This window comes from Panthera uncia, chromosome D4 (assembly GCF_023721935.1).
Source record: "Panthera uncia isolate 11264 chromosome D4, Puncia_PCG_1.0, whole genome shotgun sequence".
Classification (NCBI taxonomy): Eukaryota; Metazoa; Chordata; class Mammalia; order Carnivora; family Felidae; genus Panthera; species Panthera uncia.
In genome coordinates, this window is record NC_064807.1 from 4,752,301 (window position 1) to 4,777,571 (window position 25,271).

Consider the following 25,271-nt stretch of genomic DNA (forward strand, 5'->3'; position numbering starts at 1 on the left):
TAGGCTTCAGGACCCCCTGCTCCAGCGAGATCTCCAGGAGGGGAAGTCCTGGGGGTGCATGCATCGCTATGAGCGAAGAGAGAGCTCCCTCGGTTTAGAGACCCCCGCAGAATGCCTCAGGAAGGTACGTAGTCCTACGACTGCACTTTTTTCCCTGTTAATTCACCGCCAAGAACCCAAGCACCCTTTCTTATATATCTAATAAATAGTGCCTGCACTCAGCTGAATATCAGGGCTTCTGTCTTCAACTGTATGTTTCTCTTTTTGAGATAAATTTCGATTTGCTTCTCTTAACAAATTCTAACAGGAAATCGTGCTTGGAAATACAGGTACTCCTATGTTTAAAATACATCATGAAATTAATGAATTTGGAAATCAACTGAATTTATAATTCCTAAACATTCTTCAGTTCGCTTTCCTGATTCATCGAGTCTAAGGTTTTGACTAAGGTTTAAAAGTATTAAGATTTCTGTAAGCTATCTCTTTTTAGGTCTGTATTTAACAATACAGAGTAAAAAGCTGTGTGTCCCAATGTGCAGGCATCAGAAGGCATCTATATCTATTTATATCTATCTATATCTATATCCCGTTGTACACACACACACACTATATATATACATACATATATATATATATATATGTATGTATATATATACACACACACACACATATGTAGGATGTGTATGTATATATATAACACACATACTATATATATACACACACACACACACACACATATGTAGGATGTAGGATGTGTATGTATATATATAACACACACACTATATATATATGTATATATATATATATATTTTTTTTTTAAAGAAGGTATTCACCTTTTTTTTTTTTTTAAGTTTTTTTTTTTTTTCAACGTTTTTTTTTTATTTTTGGGACAGAGAGAGACAGAGCATGAACGGGGGAGGGGCAGAGAGAGGGAGACACAGAATCGGAAACAGGCTCCAGGCTCCGAGCCATCAGCCCAGAGCCTGACGCGGGGCTCGAACTCACGGACCGCGGGATCGTGACCTGGCTGAAGTCGGACGCTTAACCGACTGCGCCACCCAGGCGCCCCACCCATATATACACACAGATATATATATATCATATATATATATATATATGATATATATATATACTTCTAATAATATATATACGTATACATATAGGATACTTCTAATAACAATGCCCATCATATGTGCATTAACACCCCATTTCAGCGTTTAGGTCTGAGATGTTTTGGACCATGTCTAGGCTCTAACTCCTTGGGGCTCGACCCAGTTGGTGCTCAGGTCTACATGACCTAATGCCTGCACTATTTTCGCTATTATGTTTCTTACCTGCACAGACCTTGGTTTGTGTCTGAATTGTCTAACCTCTTATAATTGTGATTTGTTCATGGGCACTTATTTCCTTTTAATTCCCCCAAGAATTTGGTCATGTGTTGTGCCCAGTTTGATTCTCTGATTATTAACGCACAGGAAAGCCTACACCAGGAAGAATTTTCTCTCTTAAGAGCCCTTCATATCATGTATCACACGTAAGTATATTTGAGATGCAGCCGTATTTCAACAAGTTTCAATTTAATTACACGTTGAGCCCAACAAAGTCTCCGTAGATGAGATTTGAAGAAATGTATTTTCCAAGCACATCAAGTTCCATTATACGAGAAGCTGTGACATTTCCTTTTACGGTAAGGGTACGAGATGCTCGTGTTCTCATCAGTAATAAAGATCTTCAAAATTGGGTATCTGGTTTCCATCGGGCACATCTTCTTTAGGAGGCTCGAGAAATGTGCTTATTTCCAGCTGGGTGCTGATTGTGATGTTGAAGCAGCACTGATCTGTGAAAACTGCTACCTTCACAGAAATCACGCGGCCGCCGCAGATGTTGAGAACAGGCTGTATTCGACCTGTGTTTGCTCGAGAACTCTGACAGTTCCACTCCAGCCCTAGTGTTGGGACTTTTTGCGGTGTCAGATCCAGATAATTATTCACTGACAGTATTTTAGACTCAACGTAAGTTACTCGTTAGGCTGCCACCATTCTTGGGTCCTTTGTTTTCTTCTTTCTTTTTTTTTTTTAATGTTTATTTATTTATTTTGGGAGAGGGTGTGCACACACGCACATGCGTACAAGTGGGGGAGAGGCAGAGGAGAGAGAGAGAGAGAGAGAGAGAGAGAGAGAGAGAGAATCCCAAGCAGGCTCTCCACCGTCAACACAGAGCCCGACGTGGGGCTCGAACCCATTAACCATGAGATCATGACCTGAGCCATGAGACACGCTTAACCAACTGAGCCACTCAGGAGCCCCCGTTTCCTGCTTTCTTGAATCTGGTTGTTTTGCACTCAAGAGCATCCTGGAGGAATTTCAGGAAAGTCTGTGTGTAGTAAACTTTCTGTCTCTTTCCATGTCCAAAGTGTCTTTAGTTTTTTTCACACCCGAATTGTCACATGACAGGCTCAGAACTTGCCATGGAGTGATGGGACCAGCCAGTGACTGGGCCATCATTCTGGGACTGAGAGGCTTAATGCTGCGACCTTACCAAGTTGAGTGAACTGTATATACTGCTTAGAGGTAAACTTTCACAGATGGGCATACTGTAGAATTTCAATGTCTACACTAACAGTTAAGCTGATATCGAAGAATAAAAAGTTTGGAATACTGACCTTTCTTAATCTGGTCAGTAAAACCGTCTTTGCCTTGAAAGAATGAATGGTTTCTCCAACCACACGATCTGAGCCCAGGAAGTAGTCTGCTTCTGCCCAGTGTGTCTTAAGTTGACGGGGCCACCTCACCTCCTGAGAGCTCTGTCAAAATCCACGGCTCTACATTTGTATTGGTAGCATCTCTAGGTTTTTCCTCTTTTTCATTGGTAATGAAAAAGTCCTTTATGACTCCTTCAACAGTGTTATGTTAGAATTTACTGTCGTGTATCTTTTCTCATACACTTATCTATGCTGATTTTCTTTTTCCACGTTAGCATTTCGTATCTTTTATTTTCCACATTCCAGCATCAGAGATGAAAGGGATGCTCAGGGCTTGACCTTAGAAATAACCGAACAAGTGGAGTCTAAGAAATTCCAAGTCGGTCACAGGAGAGAGGGTGGGTGTTACTCAAGGCCCAGCAAGGCTCCCAGGGTGGAAAAGAGCAAAGCTGGAAACCACGATGTTGAAGTTGCTGAACTACATTGAGATGTGCAGATCTCAACCTACAAAAAGCCTTTTCATATGAAATCTGCCCTGTTCTTTGCTGGGGGCGGGGGGGTGGCGCGGGGGGGGCAGGTACTGTGGTGATAAGTATGAAAATGAGACTGTTCATAGAGAGAGAGTGGGCGTGAGTCAGTGGGGGAGGGACAGAGGGAGAGAGAGAGAGCGAGAGAGAGAGAGAGAGAGAGAGAGAGAGAATCTCAAGCAGGCTCCGTCCAGAGCTGGGGAGGGGTCTCGAACTCACGAACTTCGAGACTATGACCTGAGCCAAAACCGAGAGCCAGACGCCTAACTGACTGAGCCACCCAGGTGCCCCTATGAATCTTTAATCCCATGCCCAAACTATGCCCCCCAAATAGTGTATTTTAATAATCACATTAAATAATGTAATTTATAAAGTTATATGTAATTTAAACGTAAAGTTATATGTAAAGTTAAATGGAGTTTAATAATAAGCGATTTTCCTGTTTACTATTCAAGGAAAGCAATAGTTCTGAGCGCCTTCTCAATTTACTCTGCAAATAGTAAATTTACTCTAGTAAATAGAGGAGACGGAAATGGAAACCTACTCACCTGACTTTGCAGGAAACGCCAGGGCGATGCAGCGATTCGATGCACTGGACGTGGCGGCCGTGCTTACGTCGGAGTCGGCTCTGGACGGGGAGCGAGCTTCCAACAGGCGCTCCCGGGAGCGGGGCGGGGGGCGGGGGGTCCTGGCACCCGAGACTGGGAAGCCTGACTGTGCTGTTCTCAGAACAATGTGTGGTCTGGTTTGCAAAGTCCTTACAGCCAAGTCCCATGTTCAGCCTCTTCCTATGATATAAAGTTCATTAAAAAAAAAAAAAAAAAGCACAGATTTCTTCTACGAAATGAAAAGTTATGAAAACTTTGAAAGCGGTTAGGTACTTTGAACAAACGTGCTCGCAACAGGCTTTCATTGATTCCGGAATCTCCGCAAAATCCTCTCAACACTGCTGAAGACAGACACATTTGTGAATGAGGTTTCTGTTGGTTTTTTCCCCCTTATTTGGAAGATTTCCTTAATTCACAAGCACCCAAATCCTCTTGCAACAATACCGTGTATATGTAGAAAAATATTTTGTGGTGAAAACAGAACGAGGGCAACTACAAATTGTTGCGTATTTCCCAGAGATCTTTAGCTTGGGAAGGGCCCAGTGATGTCGGTTTCCACATATTTTTAATTATAGCTTATAATTTACCTTGTGTATTGTCACCTGTGTGTGTGTTTTTAAAAGATGCCTCTCCCCATCCTGTCTGCTGGTTAGTGGAGAATTTTGTTCCATTCCTCTCACAAAAATAGGGCAAATGAAACTCCAACACGGTGAATGACAACACAATAATCCTACAAATAGACATAATTGTAGCTAATGATACATCAGCGTAGGTGAGACAGTGTAATAGTGCAGAGTAAAGGAAAAAAATTCAAGCCAGTGTAAAAATATAACTATGGCATCTGTTGCCTACATAAACGTGCTCTAAGGGGATCGTGTAGCGGGCTGAGAAGACATCCTGCCTCTGAGGGCCATCTTTTGTGCCTAAAAGCCTTATGCACCTGACTGGAGTCATTAACATTTGGATCAACTTCAATGCAAGAAGTAGGCAGGACCTACTGCACTCCCCTCCCACGGGCCCAGGTGGCCACGTGAGAGCCAGCTTAACGCTCAGGCAGGAGAACAGTAGCCTGAAACCCAAGGATAGTGTGTGTGTGTGTGTGTGTGTGTGTGTGTGTGTGTGTGTCTACTCTTGATAAAATGTTGCAAGGGCTATTTTGTTTGGTCTTATTTTACACATTGTAGAGGTCTTTTCTCGCACAGTAAAAGCTTGAAGCGGAACTATCTTTTTTCAGTGCCATGAAATGGTTCATAGAAATGCTTTTGTAATCAGTCAGACTTTTTAATTTTGTAAACCCGTCCCTTCCCGGTGTCGGAAGGCTGCTGGGTGCGGCAACTCGGGGCAGGGCCGCTCGGGCCATCTGGAAGTTCTAGGGCTCAGGCTGGGTAGGGTTGAGGCAACACGTGTCTGCACGTTCCAAGCCGTGTGAGGTAATGTGGGGCAACCACGTGCAGCTGGGGGGACACCAGGGAGGCCACTCAGACTTGCATCGGGATGCTAGGCATCGTCCTCCACTTCTGATTCTTGGGGAACCTGCTGTGAGCCATTTTCAACGATTTATTAACCTTTTTTTCCGTTAAGATTTCCTGGACATTTTCCCATGAATCAGGAAGCTAAGAATGTGTCATAGTCTCTAATATATGAGTTCCTTAAATCTTCTTTCACTATGACAGTATTGATGATACGAGAATTTAATAAAAATAAGCAGTGAATGTGACCTTTAATGAAGGGATATTCTGTGTTCTTAACAGAGGCCATTTCTTATACAAATCACTTAGAGGACCTTCTATGTGTCCGAACTCCCCTTTCTGTTCATTGCACGGTTCTGTGGCTCATGCTGGACTGCATCAGGATGGGCTCGCACCAGCTGATGGATATTCTGGAAGGCAGGGAGCAGGCTGGTAAGGAACTCGACATAGGCAAACTCTGGAAAGCAGTGGCTGTTCAATAAATATTTGTGGGTTGGCTTTTTTTTTTTACAGAAAGTAGATGAAGCAGTCACAAAGAACTCGAGTGCCCTTGTGAAAATGAGAAACAGGATAGGTTCTAGTTCAAGAGAGGTGTAGGGAGGCACTGAATGTAGGGCAAGAGACGTGGAGCACGCAGGTGGTGGTCGCCCAGGGGCAGATGCTCCAAGCAAAGTCAAGGCCGTGGTCTTGCCTGCTGCACATCAGCACTAGGTGGGGAGTTAGGGGCGCCAAAGCGTTGATTAGTGGGGGTCCTGATGGGCCTGACATTTTTTAGAAGGAATCTAAAAAGGAAAGTCCATTTATTATCATCCTGCTGTATGAAGTTAACATTTTAACTTAGAGTTTTATTTTTACCATTATTTTGTCTCTGAATGCTGCAGAGAAATAAAAGCCAGTTCAGTGTTCTGTGACATTTCTGAACTCACCTCCTTGTTTGACTATTAAGCAATCGTGTTGAGGATTTACAGCTGAAAAGTACACCTCTGGCAATGTCAGTTGCTAAAAGGTATGCTTGGTAGAGGAAGTCTAAATCTGTGCTTTCTCGTCTCTGATGTTTAAATGGAACTATAATCCTATTTCAAGACTTCATTTTGAATACATTATACTTGAAATTAGTACAATTGGTAGATGGTAAGTATGGAATTTCTTTAAGATTCCTTTGAGGAGGGGCATCTGGCTGGCTCAGTTGGTAGACCGTGTGACTCTTGATCTCAGCGTCATGAGTTCAAACCCCGCTTTGGGTATGCAGTCTGCTTAAAAAAAAAAAAAATTTCTTTGAGGAAAAAGCCTCGTAGTTGGATACTGTATTCTGTGTAAGTAAATAATACCATGATACGATGATAGAGGTTTTAAGTATAACTAATGTTTGTACTATGCCTGCCCATGTTCTTACCACAGATAACTCAGGTTGAGAACTGCGCACTGGGTTCCGGGAGGAGGTACGGGAGGCTGGTTTCTGGAGAGGGAACGAGCTGGCACAGAAAAGCAGCCACCCTCAGCACGACCGCATTTCTGAAATCCCCCGGGGCCTCCCAAAAATGTGCTAAGTTGTATTTAGATGTAATATTTTTGGGAAAAAGAAGGCGATCATCTGACACAGGAGATAAATTCGTGAAAACTTACATAATTTATTTCTGGACTTTCATCGGAATTTTACCACGAATTTGCTAAAAAATTATTGTTTTGTTTGAGATGCAGGATTCTTAGGTATAGATTACATGTGTTTAATTTCTACGAATCAATATAAACATACTTTGAGATCACCTCTGAAAAAATACAGTCTGAGAATGATTGTAGGTAGATCAAGGCCGAACAAGGCATGAATATTAGTTTTCATTTTCTAGGATAACACACGTTTGCCATGGTCTTCCAGGGGCGGTGCCAGAAGACCCGAGGTCATGCTCCATGGCTCTGGGTGACCCAACCAGCGACGCGGGGTGGGGGTGGGGGTGGCTCGGGGCGAGGCAGGTGCTAAGCTCCCGGGCTGTGTTCTGCAGCCTCCGCGGAAGTTCTGATGTTCCCAAGACCGCACTTCCCGCTTGCACCGAAACCGTTTTAACATCCTTTCCGGCGAGAGACACGTGGGAAGGACGCGGGTGTGGCGGGAAACAAGGCTGCGAGTCCCTGGAAGGTGTCGGGTCATCCGGGTTAGGCCTGAAATCACCAACAAAATCCTTTCCGGGGGGAACTCTGCCACGTGTACGGAGAAGGGCACCCAACGCAGACGGAAGCCTGGCTGGGTGGCGAGCCCTCCCTCTCCGCGGGGTACGGGCTCCCTCACCGTCTGTGATGGTTTCACACCCCACACGGACCCGACTGCACAGTGCACGGAAGTGGAACCATGCTTCACGGGATGGTTCGGGCCAGGGTGTCGCGGTTGTGAGTTTCGTGCACGCGGAGCACCGCGTGTTCAGTTGTATTTCTGCACAGTGGTCATTCCGTGCACCTACTGGAGTTTACCTACTCACTCTAGCGTTGAGGAAGCTTCGGATATGTGCCTGGGCACCAGTCAGGAAAACAGGAACTGTATCAGTTATTTTTAACAGAGACATTTTATTTTCTTAATTTATTTTTATATTAAAATTTTTTTTAAATCTTTATTTTTGAGCGAGAGAGAGAGAGAGAGAGAGAGCAGGGGAGGGGGCAGAGAGAGGGAGGCACAGGATCTGAAGCTCCAGGCTCCAAGATGTCAGCACAGAGCCCGACGCGGGGCTCAAACCCACAAACTGCGAGATCATGACCTGAGCCGAAGTCGCGTGCTTAACCGACAGAGCCACCCAGGTGCCCCTTTATTAATCTATTTTTAAACAGCTTTATTTAGGTACAGTTGATATACAACTGATATACGTATTTAATGTATACAATCTAATGACTTGGGACACAAGTACACCTGTGAAACCCCAATCAAGGGAACTGATATATATCCATTACCTCCAGAAGCTTCCTTGTGCCTCTTTTTTGTTCTTGTGGTAAGAACACTAAATATGAGATAAACCCTTCTAACAATTTTTAGGTGCACAATACGATGCTGTTCACTACAGGCACAATGTTGTACAACAAATCTCTAGAACTTACTCATCTTGCCTAACTGACACTTGATGTCCATTGGCTGACATCTCCCCCTTTCCCCTCCCCTCCCCACCCCTGGCAACCACATTTCACTCTCTGCTTCTGTCAGTGTGACTGTTTTAGTTATTTATTTTTTTTAAGTTTATTTATTTTGAAAGAAAGAGGGTGCACGAGGAGGGGAGGGAAGGAGGGAGGGAGAGAAAGAGAGACAGAGAGAGAATCCCAAGCAGGCTCTGTGCCCAGTGTGGAGCCCGATGCAGGGCTTGGTCCCACGACCGTGAGATCATGACCTGAGCCACAACCAAGAGTCGGATGCTTAACTGACTGAGTCACCCAGGCGCCCCTCAGTTTGACCATTTTAGATTCCTCGTATGAGTAGAATCATGCAGCATTTGTCCTTCTGTGACTGATGAATTTTACTTAGCACACTGTCCTCTGGGGTCGTGCATGTGGTAAAGCTATTTTAAAACAGAGAATTGATTACACAGACATCAGACGACTAAAAAGGCAAAAGCAGACAGTGAGGTACCCCAGAGGCAGCAACTGCAAGGAGCAGCTACCGCTTGAGACAAATGGGAGGGTTGGGGTTTCGGAACCTGGAAGTCTGGAAGACAGGGCTGGACCACAGAGCGCAGTAGGAAACCACAGCCTGGGCCGATCGCCGCTGGGAGGCAGGGCTGGGAACACCTGAAGTCAGACGTTGTCGCTGCTGATTCTCAGGAACCACTATGGTCCCCCCACCTCGGCCCCCCAGTCAGCATGGAGCTGTGGCACACTGGGTGGCAAATGACGTGTTGACCTGGTACCGTCTCTGAGTGGACCCAGCGGTCCATGCATCTAAACTGTGGTTAGCTCCGCAGTTAGCACGTATACAATGGGAATAAACATCCTCAAAACCTGCGTGGGCACGACCCATGCACGAGCTCCACGGCCTGGGGAGTGAGGGTAGGAAGAGCCAAATGGAAGCTTGAGATGTTCCTTCTAGGACAGTCTTGATGGCAAAATTCTAAGCGATCCTTAAGATCCTTGCCGCCTGGTGTCAACATCCTGTAAAACCCCCTCCCCTGAGAATGGGCAGGACCTGTGAAAGTGAGATAGACTATCACCCCCATGGTTAAGTGACTAATCAGTTGACTGAATGAATGAAACGAGATTATCCTAGGTGGGCCTGAACTCATCTAGTGAAGTCTTTACAAAAGTTTGTGTCAGCGAGGCATTCTCCCCTTGACCTTGAAGATACAGCCTCCAGGAGGTTTTTTTTTTATTTTTTTAATGTTTATTTCTTTTTGAGAGAGACAGAGACACAGTGTGAGGGGGGGAGGGGCAGAGAGAGAGGAAGACACAGAATCGGAAGCAGGCTCCAGGCTCCCAGCTGTCAGCACAGACCCCGACGCGGGGCCCAAACCCATGGACCCCGAGATCATGACCCGAGCAGACGTCGGACGCTCAACCGGCTGAGCCACCCAGGCGCCCCTGCAGGCTCCACGAGTTTTACAGTGGCAAGGATATGAATTCTGCTAACAATCACGAGGGCCACAAAGGGGGTCCCAAGCCTCAGGTGAGACTCCAGCACCTTGATTTCAGCGTCATGAGACCCTCAACACAGAATCTAGCTGTGCCACGCCCAGACTCCTGACACACGGCCCTGCGACAGAACGGATGGGTGTGGTTCCAGGGTGCCGAGTCTGTGTTAATTTGTTAGTCAGCGAGAGGAAACTAAGACCCGTAGGGAAGCCAGAGCAGTGCCGTGTCCTGGGGCAGCTGCAGAGCGTGGTGCGAGGCTGTGAAACGTGCGGGGCCACCTGTGGTCATCAAGCCTCCTTCAGTCCCCCACGCGTTCTGTGCGGAAGCACGTCGATCTTGGAGAACGCAGTGGTTTATTGGGACTTAATCAAATGCTGCTTCCAATCGCAACTTCTATTCCGTACCTGGTACCTTTACCGGGGAGAAAAGTCTCCCACGCCTGCTTTATAGCGATCTATCTTACAAATGCTTTTTTCCCTTTTATACCAATTTCTTAGTTCCATTTGGGGCACATATTAATGATCTCTCTATGGGTGCTTTTTGGCTGATAGTAATTATAAAACAACACTGGTTTTCGCACACACAACTATTTCAAAGACGTAAAACTGTAAAAGAAAGTGCATCTTATAGTTCGTAAACTATGGCCAGTGACAAACCCGAGCATACTGTAGGGAAAAGGCAAGAAAATGTGGCATGCCATATTCAGAAAATAATCAAACAGAACTTCTGGAGATGGAAATCATATGGATATAATTGAACAGGAAAATGAACAGAACAGAAGCGAGAATTCGTGAATTGTAAGGACAAGTCAGAACATGATGGAGAGAGAAAATAATAGAAAACGCAGCAGAAAGGATAAACATGGAAGGAGTGAGGTGAGAAGCATTTGGTCCAAGTTCTGAGAGCTGAGTGAAGAGAACAGAGCGATAGTTGAAAATATAATAGTGAGACCTTTTCAGACTCAGGAATAGACCCACAGACTCAAGAAGCTTAGCAAATCCCAAGCATGACTGATGAGAATAGATTCACATCTAGATATGTAGTAAAGCTGCAGACTTAACATCTTAAGTCATCCAGGGTGAAAAAAAAAAAAAAGACAGATTACCTAAACACGATAGCAGATGGAATGATATCTGACTTCTAACAATATCAACAGAAGCCAGAAGAAGAAAGACATATTCACATGCTATAAGAAAATCTCGTCAGCCTAGAAATATACGCACAGCAGAAGTATCTTTCAAAAACGAGGGTGAATTTCTTTCCCTTATAGGCAAATGAGAACTAAGAGAAGAGAATCTGTCAGCAACACGATCTCAGTAAAGGAAATGCTAAAGAATGTACTTTAGGCAGAGAGAAACTGGTCACGAAGGATAAGTTTAAGAGAAGAATAGAGAACAAAGAAAGTGGTAAACATATAAGCAAAAGTAAATTACTACTGACTAAATAAAACGGTGGTAACAATGTCAAGAAGATTAAAAAACAAAACAAGGTGAACTTAAAAACGGAGACAATAACATTTAATTCAGGAGAGAGGTAAGCAAATATAAAATCTTCCAAGATCCAGGAATTGCCCAGGAGGAGAAGAAAGATTTGATCACATTCGGATTTCTGGAGTTGACGATGCATGCTTACATTTCTAGGGCAAGTACAAATAGAATAGAGACAGTATGAAGAAGTTCAAAGTCAAAAACAGCAATCATAAACAGTCTGCTAACGTAACAAGACAAGAGAGGAGAGGCAAAGAAATAGCGAGTAGACGGGACAAATGGCGGGCACAAGCCAAGGTGGCGGAAAGAAGTCTCAGCACCCACCAACCAAACTGATCACAAGGGAAGAAAATACTCCAGTGACAAAATAAACATTGTCAGTCTAGATAAAAATAAAATATAACATATACTTGTTCATGAAGGAAACCTCTAAACTTCAGCCACAGAAAGCATTTTTCATTTTTTAAAATTAAAAAAAAATTTATTTTAGAGAGAGAGAGAGAGACAGAGGGAGAGAGAAAGAATTTTAAGTAGGCTCCACGCTCAACATGGAGTCCAGCAAGGGCCCCATCCCGCTACCCTGGGATCATGACCAGAGCCAAAATCAAGAGTCAGACGCTCGATCCACTGAGCCATCCAGGTGCCCCAAACTACAGAAGGCTTTAATGTCAGTTACTATGAGGTCACTATGTAAATACCAGATACAACCTAACACACACAAAAAAAATATTACTGGAGATAAAGAAGGTCAATTATATAAGGAAAGGCTACTTTTATCTAGACATCATACTAGTTTTAAACACATATAGACCAAAGAGTGCGCCTGAAAAATGTATCATATGGGAATTGACACAAGTACAAGGAGAGAGAGACAAATCCTCAGTGAGAGGGCATTATTCAGTAACTGGTAGGAAATACGTGAATAAAATGATAACAGAATTGACCTAATGGACAAATACAGAACAGGACACATAACAAATGCTGAAAGCACGTCCTTCTTAAAATCACAAAAATATTTTTAAAAAACGAGCAGACGGACCACAAACTAAGTCTCAACAAATGCCAATGGGTTGGACTCATGGAGAGTTAGCTACGTTAGAGCCACGTTAGAAGTAAGTACTTTAAAAACAGATGTTAAATTCTTATATGTAAATTAAGGAATACATCTTTAAGAAAACCGTGAGTCAAAGGAGAAATTCTAATGGAGATTAGAAAATAGTATGGACTGAATAATAACAAAAACATCACACACCAGTATTTGTGGAAGGCAGCCAAAGCAGTATTTAAAAAAATGCATGTGGCCTTATGTACATAAAATATAACAGAAGCAAGCCTGAAAATGAGCTAAGCATCCATTTCTAGAAGTTACAGAAAAAGAGCAATTTAAACTTGAAGAAGGTGGAAGGCAAAAAATAATAAATTTAAAAGCAAAAATTCATGATGTAGTAAAAGTAACAAAATCAAAAGGATCAGTAAAGTCAATAGTTTCAACTTGATAAAACTAATAAAAGTCACAAACGTGTGTGATGGTTCATGAAGAAACAAAAATAGGAAGAAAAGGCACATAAGGCCAATATCAAAAATGATAAAAAGGACACCCTGAGACAGTAATTAAAGATAATATAGTACAGGGGCGCCTGGGTGGCTCAGTCAGTTAAGCGTGCAACTTCGGCTCAGGTCACAGTCTCACGGTCTGTGGGTTCGAGCTCTGCATCGGGTTCTGTGCTGACAGCTCAGAGCCTGGAGCCTGCTTTGGATTCTGTGTCTGCCTTTCTCTCTGTTCCTCCCCAGCTCACACTCTGTCTCTGTCTCTGTCTCTCTCTCAAAAATAAACATTAAAAAAAATTTAAAAAAAGATAATTTAGTACAACAGTAACTTTGGACCATTTCAAAACATAAAAAATTTCATATCAATAGATAAAAATTTGGACAATTATTAGAAAATATCACTCATTCAAATCAATTCAAGACAAATATGAAAAACCTGAATATTCCTATAATAATTATTATTTTTAATGTTTATTTATTATTTTGAGAGAGAGAGACAGAGCATGAGTGGGATGAGGGGCAGAGAGGGAGAGGGAGACACAGAATCCGAAGCAGGCTCCAGGCTCCGAGCTGTCAGCTCAGAGCCCGATGTGGGGCTGGAACCCACAGAATGTGAGATCATGACCGACTGAGCCACCCAGGCGCCCCTCTGTAATTATGAAAGAAATTGAATCTGTAGTTAAATACCTTTCCACAAATAAAACTCCTGGGTGGCTCAGTTGGTTAAGCCTCCGACTCCTGGTTTCAGCTCAGGTCACGATCTCAAGGGTTTGTGAGTTTCAGTGCCGCGTCGGGCTCCGGGCCAACCGTGCAGAGCCTGCTTGGGATTCTCTCCTCCCCTATCCCGCTCACGTTCTCTCTGTCTCTCTCAAAATAAATAAATAAACTTAAAAACAAAAACACCTCTAGGCCCAGACAGTTTCTATCAAACACTCCAGAAGAAATCATTCCAATCTTATTGGAAACCTTCCAGAGAATAGAAAAAGAAGAAACAGTCCGTACGATGGCTAATTTTGTGTGTCGGCTTGAGCGGGCCACGGGGTGCCCAGACATTCAGTGAAAACATGATGTGCGTGAGGGTGTTTTTTGCTGAGAGGAGTACTTGAATGGGCGCAGTGAGGCGCTTGCCCTAGAACTCTAGCATCACCAACAGGTCGCTTCCACTTTCCCTGTTAGGCTTTGCCCCAAGCCCCGCTACACTTTGCAGACATTGCTGAGTCTTCCAGCAACAGACAGCGTCGGGCCTTGCGGAAAGAAAGCCTGTGGCGGCCGAGAGGCCGCGACTCATGAGAGCGGCCTGCTGGCCCCGGAGCCAGGGGAACGAGAATTAATTACGAAGTGAGGGAAACGCTGAAGGAAATCTCATCACGGTGACGTTGAATGGAAAGTATGATGGGGTTGCCGTTGCCTGTTCGCGGTTCTATTCCGATGAGTAGATAAAAAAGCCTTTTCTTCCCGATCCATCTCCAACCCCGTATTTAATAGACTGCTTTTGCAAACTGAGATAAAATGCTTTTTATTTTTTTACCTTGATTAACATTTTTTTAACCGTTTATTTATTTTTGGAGAGAGAGACAGACAGAGCATGAGCAGGGAAGGGGCAGAGAGAGAGGGAGACCCAGAATCTGAAGCAGGCTCCAGGCTCTGAGCCTGAGAACCGAAAGATCCTGACCTGAGCCAAAGTCCAATGTTAACCTAGTGAGCCACCCAGGTGCCCCTAAAATACTTAAAAAAAAAAAAAAAAAAAAAAGGAACTTGAAATTGGAAAGGGAGAAAATGCTATCCACACTGCAAAGGAGAGAATACCAAGGGTGTGCCTGAGTCACCTGCTGATAAGAGATCACGTGACTCAGGACTTGGAGGAGCCCTCTCAGCCCAGGCCAGGAACAGAGACGGCATTAAACCCTCAGAGATGCTGCCACTTGGGAGGGAAGGGGGCAGAGAAAGCCGGTGGAATGAGGGACTGGGTTCTCCGGGGCCGGAGCACGGAGCTACGAGGTTGTGAAGACGAGCTGTTTCTCAAGGAAAGGGAAGAAGGACCCCGAAGGCAATTCAGAGACCAGAAGGGGGGCCCTCTCACCAGAGGCCCAGGGGGTGAAACTCTCTCCTCCCTGGTTTTGGAGGGCAGAGTGGCTGCGGAGTAGAGGGTGGGCCGCGGGGTGGTGCCGGCACCTCGCTGGGCCTGGATGGGGGACATGAAGGCCAACCGGGTTATTCCCCAATCTCAGGATCTACTGGGTCTTGCCTGGGACCTGCCCCTCCTTCCTTCTCCCCTATCTCTCCCTTTTGGTATGGCACCGCCTCCCGAGGGCCTGTCCCACCGGTGTATTTTGGAAGCACGTAACTTGTGCACTTTCACAGATTAGCATCGAAAGGGGAGGGCTGCGTCGAGATGAATCTGCCTCCAGTGCCTCGCAGACCTGGTGATGGTGATCCTGAGACGGGACCCTGGACTTCAGACTTAGAGGTGGTGCTGGAATGAGGGAAGGCTTCTGGGATGTTGGGGGGGAAATGAAAATATTCTGTATGTGAGAAGACCATGAATTTGCAGGGGGGGGGGCGGGGAGGACCAGAGACTGAAACTGAGACATGAATTTTGTCCCTCACGCTCCAAAACTTATGTCCAAACCCTGATCCTCAATGTCACTGTGTTCGGAGACAGGGTTTTTATATGGTAGGAGATGGGCTTCTCTGCCCCCTTCCCCCCAACCCTCCCGTCAAGTGGGGGTGAAGTGAGAAGCCAGCCATCTGCAAACCAGGAGAGGCTCTCGCCAGAACCCCACCTTGCTGGCACCCTGGTCTGGAGAAATAAACTCCTGCTGGATGAGCCCCCACTCCATGGTGTTTTGTTTTGGCAGTCGCCCCAGTTAACTAAAACGCTCCCCGAATCATTTTAAGCGGCTCCTGTAACTTGAGGACACTGTTAGAAGGATCGATTACAGTCCAATTTTACTATGGACAAAAAGACCTATTATTTTTTCATTAGTATTTTATTGTTTTTACATCTACTGTGAAAAACACAAGTTTTTGTCTTAACTGAGAGCACAGCCTTAAGTTTTAGCCACACATTTAAAAGATGGTTGAGGGCTAGGCGCCTGGGTGGCTCAGTCAGTTGGGTGTCCGACTTCGGCTCAGGTCATGATCTCATGGCTCATGGGTTCGAGCCCTGCTTCGGGGTCTGTGCTGACAGCTCGGAGCCTGGAGCCTGCTTCAGATTCTGTGTCTCCCTCTCTCTCTGCCCCTCCTCGTCTCATGCTCTCTCTCTCTCTCTCTCTCTCTCTCTCTCTGTGTGTGTGTGTCAAAAATAAACATTAAAAAAAAAACCAAACTGTATACAACCCAGAATTTTGGCTGAAAACACAGAAGCATCTTTGAGCTGTAGTTCTGAATTTTAACAAGGACACGTATGGTTTCACGTTGCTGATAGCAATGGTGTTGTTCCTTGGAACACTTCAAAGATTACATACGTTGTTTTCAATATATTTCATTGTTAGCGCGCAAAGGTGAAACATCTTTGTGAAACACTGAATCTGACCCTTGGAATCTTAGTTGTACAATGAGAATTCCCATGAAATGCTGAACACGAAGAATTCTATAAAAAAACTGCTGAACTGAATCCTGTTATATACATAAAAAAATAATACAGCGTGACTGATTTGGTATTACCCTAGTAATGCAACGTTTGACACTAAAAAATGAATCAGCATAACATATTAGCAGATTAATAAATAAAATCATATCATTTCAATAAAACCATAAAAATATCTGGTAAAATTCAGTATCTTTTTAACATACAAAAACAGAACGCCTCAACCCAAGCTGGAAGCAGAAAAGAACCATCTAAATCTCATAGAAGGTACCAGCAACAGCCACAGAATTTACAACAAAACACCACTTTTACTGGTGAAATATTGAGACATTTCAATTTTTACACTTAGGAGAAAGATAAAGATGTTTGCTCTACTATTTCTATTCGATATAATATGGAAGGCCTTTTCAACATTAATTAAAATTTCAACTTATTTTAAAAAGCTTAGCAAGATGGCTGACTTGCTAATATATATACAATATAGAGAAATGTTTGTGGAAATCATTATAAAAAATCAATATGTGAAATATATTTTATATACAGAATATACTGAGACTACCATGTCAATACACAGAAATCTAGTGGATTTCTATATACTATTGAGAAATATAATTACCTTTTTTTAAACAGACATCAAGATAGCCTAAGAAATCAAGTATTCAGAAATAAATCTAATAGTAGCTAAAAAACTTATAGGAAGAAATATTATTAAGTTGTAAAGAGGGACATTTAAAAAGGCCTAAATTAAATAGGGAGCAACACTATATTCCTAGATGAAATGCCTTGACACTATAAGGATCTCAATTATCCCTTAACTAATTAGATGTCAGTTCAACCAACATTCTGTCAAGACTGAGGATTCAATAGAATATATCAAGATTCAATATAATCTTGATAAAAATCCCAATTTTATTCCCTTGGAACTTGGAATGTATATGGAAATGCAAAAGGTCAAGAAAGTAAAAATGTTTTTGAAGCGAATTAGCTGAGCTTTCTCTATAAAATGTCACGATAGGGGCACCTGGTTGTCTCAGTCGGTTGAGCATCAGACTCCTGATGTCGACTCAGGTCATGATCTCATGGTCATGGGGTCAAACCTGGCGTTGGGCTCCACTCCTGCTTGGGATTCTCTCTCTCTCTCTCTCTCTCTCTCTCTCTCTCTCTCTGCCCCTCCCCCACTCATGCTCTCTCATAAAATAAAATAAAATAAAATAAAATAAAATAAAATAATAAAATTTCATGACATTAAAAGCTACAGTAATTAAAACGGTATAGTATTGGCAAACGCATAGACATATAGATCTATAGAACAGAACAATATCCAGAAAAAAAAGGTATTTATGGACACTTGACTTCTTATAAAGCTAGCACTGCAGAGCAGTGGGAAAAGACTACTAAAACACAAGTCTCAGAGTGCAGAAAGATACTTGTGACACAAGTATCCAGGCTCATATCCAGAACATACAAAGAACCTTAGGTCTAACGAAGGCTCATATCCAGAATATACAAAGAACCTTAGGTCAATAAGAAAAAGTCAGCTCAGGAGGGACGTGGCAAGAAACTTAACAGACAATTCATCAAAGAGGAAATCCAAATAGACAATAAGCATATTAAAAGCCTCAGGAGATAACACTACACAGTTACTGAAATGCTTGAAATAAAACACCGCAAGGCAAGGACTGGTGAGTTACTGGGGCAATGAGAACTGCATAGATCGTAAGTCCATTCCTAGAAATACACTCTAGGAATCTTGCACACCCATGCCCAGGAAATACATGTAAGAATGTTTTGTTTTGTTTTGTTTTGTTTTGTTTTGTGTGTGTGTGTGTTTTTTTTTTTTTTTTTTGAAAGACAGAGAGACAGAGAGAGTGTGAGCAGGGGAGGGGCAGAGAGAGGGAAATCCCAAGCAGGTTCCGAGCTGTGGTGCAGAGCCCGATGCAGGGCTTGAAGCCACAAAACGGTGAGATCATGACCTGAGCTGAAATCGACAGTCAGATGCTCAACCGACAGAGCCACCCAGGCACCCCACATATAAGATTGGTCTAACCGCTAAGACGGGAACAAACCCAAATGTTCATCGACCTGGGAGCGAGTGAGGAAATCCTGGTGTGTTAGCGTAATCAGATACCACACGGCAATAAAGTGGAAGAATAAAGTGGAAGAAGCCGCACCTGAACACAACACCGCGGATGGATCTCAGCAGCACGACGTTGAGCGAGCAAAGCCGGGTCGGAGGAGGGCACACGAGGAACAAATGAAACTCTAGCTGCACCCGTGTCACCCTGTCCGCTGGGCTGCTCTTGGCCGGGACCGCCTGGCGGGGAACCCGGCAGCCAGTGCTGCGGTTGGACGGGCCCCTGGGGTTCTTCCTATGCTGACTGCGGCATGCACCCCAGCAACAGCCTGCAGAGAGCTCTAAGGAGGTGTACCACGGGCAGTCCTGGACAAGGCCGGCGTGCCAGCGGCCGCTAAAGCAGAAGCGCAAGAGTCAGGGTGGGGAAGGCAGAAGCAGGGTCACTCCGGTGGTCAGGTGTCTAGCTCACCCAGGGCTTTCTGAAAGAGAAGCCCGGCCCCGACCCTGTGGGGGCCCCCTAATTCCTCCTCTGGCTGTTGTGCCGGTAGCTGTGCCAGGCAGCAGGCAGAGTGCTTATTCAGGACAGGTGTATTTAGCGATGGATGCCTCGGCAATCAAAAGCTTCATGTCAAGCGTTTAAATTACCATCAGAAGTTTAAGGGCAGGCACTTAAGGCACAGTAGCGTTTACAGCTGCTTACTGGATGTGGTAAACTTCTACACAAACGCCCAGAGGTGATTACTGTATGGAGGACGGTTTCCTTTAGGGAGGAAGGATGCAGGAGGGGCTTCCGGGCGCTCCCACTGTCCCGTTTTTATTAAAAAAAATTTTTTTTAACATTTATTTATTTTTGACAGACAGGGCACGAGCAGGGGAGGGGCAGAGAGAGGGAGACACAGAATCCCAAGCAGGCTCCAGGCTCTGAGCCATCAGCACAGAGCCTGACGAGGGGCTCGAACTCAACCAACTGTGAGATCATGACCTGAGCCTAAGTCGGAGGCTTAACCGACTGAGCCATCCAGGTGTGCCTCACTGTCCCATTTTTACATTTATTTATTTTTGAGAGACAGAGAGAGACAGAGCACAAGTGGGGGAGTGGCAGAGAGAGAAGGAGACACGGAATCAGAATCAAGTTCCAGGCTCTGAGCTGTCAGCATAGGGCCCCACACAGTGCTCGAACTCACAAGCTGCGATATCATGACCTGAGCTGAAGTCGGATGCCCAACCAACTGAGCCACCCAGGCGCCCCCCATTTAGAAAAAAATTTTTTTAACATTTATTCATTTTTGAAAGGCAGAGAGAGAACGTGAATGGGGGAGAGGCAGAGAGAGAGGGAGACACAGAAATAGAAGCTGGCTCCAGGCTCTGAGCTGTCAGCACAGAGCCCCATGTGGGGCTCGAACTCACAGACTGCGAGATCATGACCTGAGCCGAACGAAGTCAGACGCTCAACCAACTGAGCCACCCAGGCGCCCTCCCATTTTTAAATGTCAGTGGTACTTTCTTGTGCATTACACGTGCATTACAATCATGAATTAACACAATGTGACTTATGCCTTCTTCCCTGCATTTGCTACATCTCATACTAAAGAGAGAGAGAGAGAGAGAGAGAACCAGTGTAAACGGAATGGCTGGTGAGGCAGAGGAGTATGAACCCACGTGACTGTGAGCAGAGTCGGGAGGGTGGAGCAGAGGGACAGCAGGAGGACGTGAGTTTCAGCTGTGCACTGGGCAAGGTTTTGGGGGCGGGGTAAGCCCGATGCACAAGGGCTCCCTCTCCCGGCGGCTCTTGCCCTACCAGGGAATACATCGTTACAGTAGTAAGTGACTGGCAGGCAGTGCTGGGTTTTGAGTTCCAACCTCCAAGCCTAACGCTTTAGGCTTAATGACCATTGGGAGCCTCGCTGATTTCCTAAATATTAACCACCTAGAAAATGGAATTAAATAATAGGAATGAATCCAAAAGCCGACTTTCAAATTCTCCACACCAAAAAAAGGCACCGATCAAATATCACATAAAAAGTGTCTCATTTCACCACAGTGGTCACCGGAATTAACAATGGAAGATACTGGCTCCAAGTGGAGGGAAAACACAGGGCATTTGGGGATGTAGGCCACGTAGCTGATGCTGCCTTGAACAGAAAACAAGTTTAGGAAGCAGTTTACTAGGCCAGAGATTTTTGCTTTGCACATCAATGACTTCTGCTCCTTTTTGGCCTGACTCTCTATGAAGAGTTTATTCTGTTGGCCCAAGAACGTGCTCAAAGTCTTAGAATTTTGTTTGTTTGGTTTTGGTTTTGGTTTTGGTTTTTTCTCGTCAGTGAAGGCTCCCAGACCAAGGGCTGCTCGGGGCCGTGGAAGCCTTTCTGTAACGTCTCCCAGCTCCCCCAGGCCCCGAAATCCCCAGGTACGGTTGCCATCCCACCACAACCGCCGTCATAATTTCGTGTGTATTGTCAAAGTGCAACTGAATAAATGTAAAGATCTAAGTGGCTCCACTCAACAACGTGTGAAGCAGCTTGCATCCCACCCAACAAACGGAGGGGAGCGCTGAAGGGAAGGCTTTTGTGGGCAGAGCAGGTGGGACAAGGATTTATTAGCAAAAGAAAATAAAGGGTTGTCTCCGCAAGGTGAGGAGGAAGGGGAGGGGGGTCTTATCAGCAGATCACCTCCTAGTGCGGCAAGAAATTCCAGACGGATTGGTTGCCACTCCTGGGAGTGGCTGAAACTGCCACCAGGTGTTAAGTCTTGGTGGGGCTTAACATAAGTGACTCCGTTTTAGATATAATGTCTCTTTTCAACAATGTTAAATATCAAGTGCATGAAAATAGCAGAACACGCTATTTTTATTCCCCAGGACCATCAACCGCCGTGTGCTTGTAACTCCAAGGCTGCTCTACAGGTTTTCCCCTTGTCTCCCGACCCACCCTCTTCTCTACAGAAACCCCGGAGCTGCCTCTGTCTTTCTCTCAAGACATTTTATAACTTTGGGAATCACTAAATTATGTATTTTTTAAGTTTATTTATTTTGAGAGAGAGAGAGAGAGCATAAGCAGGGGAGGAGCGGAGACAGACAGAGGGAGCCTGACACAGGGCGCGAATTCACAAACTATGGGATCATGACCTGAGCGGCAACCAAGATTGGATGCCTAACCGACTGAACCGCCCGGATGCTCCTACACTATGTATTATATGATCTTTTTTTTCCTAATTTTTTAAAATGTTTATTTATTTTTGGGAGCGAGAGAGACAGACAGAGCGTGAGCAGGGGAGGGGCAGAGAGAGAGGGCGACACAGAATCCGAAGCAGGTTCCAGGCTCTGAGCTGTCAGCATAGAGCCTGATGCGGGGCTCGAACTCACGGACCGCAAGATCGTGACCTGAGCCGAGGTCAGCTGCTTAACCGCCGGAGCCACTCAGGCGCCCCTATATGATCTTCTAAAGTCAATTTTAAACATTTCTTAACATAAAAGATGCCTACTCTGAGCGCCAGGGTTTCTGGGCTGCTAAATAAGCAGGAGTTTGGATTTGTACCGTAAGTTATGAGTTTGGATCGCTTCTTTTGCTTTCAATTAATGCCTAACACAGTGTACGGGAGCAACAATTCTCCCCTCCTCCCTCTGGGTCTGGGTCTGGGCAAGAATTAAACTGACATGAGAGATTAACAAGAGAAAAATATACAGATTTTTAACTGAAGTTTGACTTGTACATGGGGAAAAAGTGACCAGAGCAGGAAGCTTTTATACCGTTCAGACAAAGAAACAAATCACATGCGGGGAACGGACGTGATAAAGGGTTTGGGCTGTGGGCACTGAATGCTGAAGAATCTCTAGGAAGATGCGGGCTCGTTAAACAAGGTTTGTTTGTACAGCCTTCCTGGCCCCAAATACCCCACATCTCTGGCGAGAGGAAGGTCTTCCCTCGTCCCGGTACAGGGAGGGCACCCTTCACCGGGGAGATTTATCGCCTGCTTTCAGGAAGACAAAGGAGGGTCAGCTGACTGCTTCTCAGGTAACTTTAATTCAAAATAATCAATATGCCCAAGTGCCAGAACCTTCGTCAGGTACTCTCAGGGACAGAATTCTTCTCTTGAGTTTCTAGTTCATTTCTCAGTTACCCACTCTGCATGGAATCCTCCTGCTCGTTTTCTTGTGGGTCCCGGCACTTTGCAGTGGAACAGATGAGACGCGCTCAGTGGTGTGGCGGGAGCGGGCTGCTCGGTGCTGCAGCGTTCCGGCACCTGCTCCTCTGCTGGGATACTTCTAACAAAAATGCTACAGTCATGGTTTGTTACCGAGAAATACCGTAATGTTGATGACTTACATAGAACTGTGTGTTCCAGGGGCCCCTGCGTGGCTCAGTCGGTTGAGCATCCGACTTCGGCTCCGGTCATGATCTCACAGCTTGTGAGTTTGAGCCCCGAGTCGGGCTCTGTGTTGACAGCTCGGAGCCTGGAGCCTGATCCGGATCCTGCGTCTCCCTCTCTGCCCCTTCCCCACTCGCACTCTGTCTCTCTCTCTCTCTCTCTCAAAAATAAACATTAAAAAAAAGCGTGTTCTATACTATGATCTCTTGAATTTTTGTTTTCCCTAACTTGTTTTTCTAGACAGATCCAGCTGAGAACATATTTCAGTGGAACCTCAAGATCAAGTTTTACATCAGTCCTGGGTCTGCATCTCTGTCCTCACCCAGCACAGAGGAAGCCAACCCAGTTAAGGTGCCCCCCCCCCCCGGGGCAGCTTTGCTGGCAAACTCTTCATGTGTAACAAAACAGAGGGAGCATGAACCCTATTCAGAAACAGAGGGGGCATTTCTTTTCTAATCAAATACCCCGTGTGGCTGGCACAGTCCATCTGAGAGTATCAAATGTCACTGATAACACGGGAAGACTGGAAACTCATCCGAGCACGCCATTCCTGAAAATCAGTACAAATGACAGAGCTTCCACTGGCTCTGGAAAAACAAGCTTTGTGACTGTGTCCACTCTGAAGCTAGGGTTTAACAGAGCAGACAACACAGTTATGTGAATTGTGAGACGGTTGGTACAGCCGTGGCGCGAACCCCAAGGGGACACGTCCCGCAGCAGCAATGGCCCTGGTTATTTGCACTGCTTTATTAGCGTTAAGGAGTCACCATATAGCGGGAACGTAGCACATCGTAACATCAAGTCTGGTATTATGTATTATTCGTAAGGTATAAAAATATCCTCGTGACGTCGCATGTTAAAATTTGAGGTATTTTCTTAACTTCTCTACAACGGTGCGTAAAACACCTCTTCCTTGGTCCTTCCTTCGTGTTAATCAGAGACTGTGTTTCTCTGCAAAAGGAAATCTTTCCTCCAGAGGTCAAAGGGTTTGGTGTCTCTCAGCTCACTCCTCCTCCTGCTCTGCGTCTCCGACACCCTCGGTAACCCCAGTAACCGGGGCAGGGACTCTGCTGCCCCTGTGGAATCCTGGGGGCTGGGCCACCTGCTGTAAGGGGAGGGTGTGGTGTCCTTGGGAAAGTTTCAGTGTGGCTTTTAGCCAGGCCAGACGTTATCTGCAAATTCTGCTCAGAGCCTCTGAACTTTTGATAACAATTTAATTTTATCGTACTGTTTTAAACTTTTAGTAACGAAATATTTCCATCGACGAGGAATAACCTATCACAAATCCATACACCCACCACCCACAAATTTAGCAAGACGGTGGCATTTTTGTGTCAGATCAAAGAAATTGAGATGTGGTTGGGAGAGCTGCGCTCACGTGACTGCCTTCTCCCCCTGCCCCTGGGAGGTTACCGGCCATCGGAGGAGGTGTGCCCTCTTCCGGCCACCTTCTTATCCTCTGCGTCACTTGCATGTGTCCTTCAAGGGCGGGGGATCGCTTGGCTTGCTTAAAACACTCCTGCAGATAGTATCCCTATCATTCTACAACTAGTCACGCTGAGACACTTCATTTGTGTTGACTGCTGTGTAGTTTTCCAGTGTATCAATGTACTTAGATTTACAGAACAGCGCTCCTTTTGATGGACATTTGGGTTGATGTCATTTGTCACTACTACAATGTCTTTATCATAATGAGCCTGTTGGTACCTGCTACTCCCACGAAAGTACCCCCCCCCCCCCCCCCCCCCCCCCGCCCGCAATCCATGGTTTTCATTATCGGCACTCAACCAGAGTCTAGAAGCAGATGCTTCTCCTTCTGACACACGCTCAGAAGGTCAATAGTCCCCTAACACTCTGTCACAGGGCCTACATATTCACCTCGATTCGTCTCATCACACACGCGTTTTATCAGCTCGTAGCATCACAAGGAGAAGGGTGAGTACAGTACGGGAAAATATTTTGGGAGAGAGAGAGAGAGAGAGAGAGACCACACTCACATAACTTTTATCGCAATATAGTGTTACAATTGTCCAATTTTGTTATTAGTTAGTAATCTCTTACTGCTCCTAATTTATAAAGTAAACTTTTCACAGGTTATATGTGGATTTTCAATGTAAAATTTTGGCAACAGAGTGGTTCCATTTTTTGGGGAAGAGCCACAGATTTTATGGAAACTTTGCAGGTACAGTATGGATTTATTTTTCCTAGACTACCGAAGGCTGCCGCCCGGTTTTCCATCACCTCGAATACTTCAGAATGTATTTCTTACAATGAAGAATATTCTCTTATGTGTGTGTATGTATACACAGC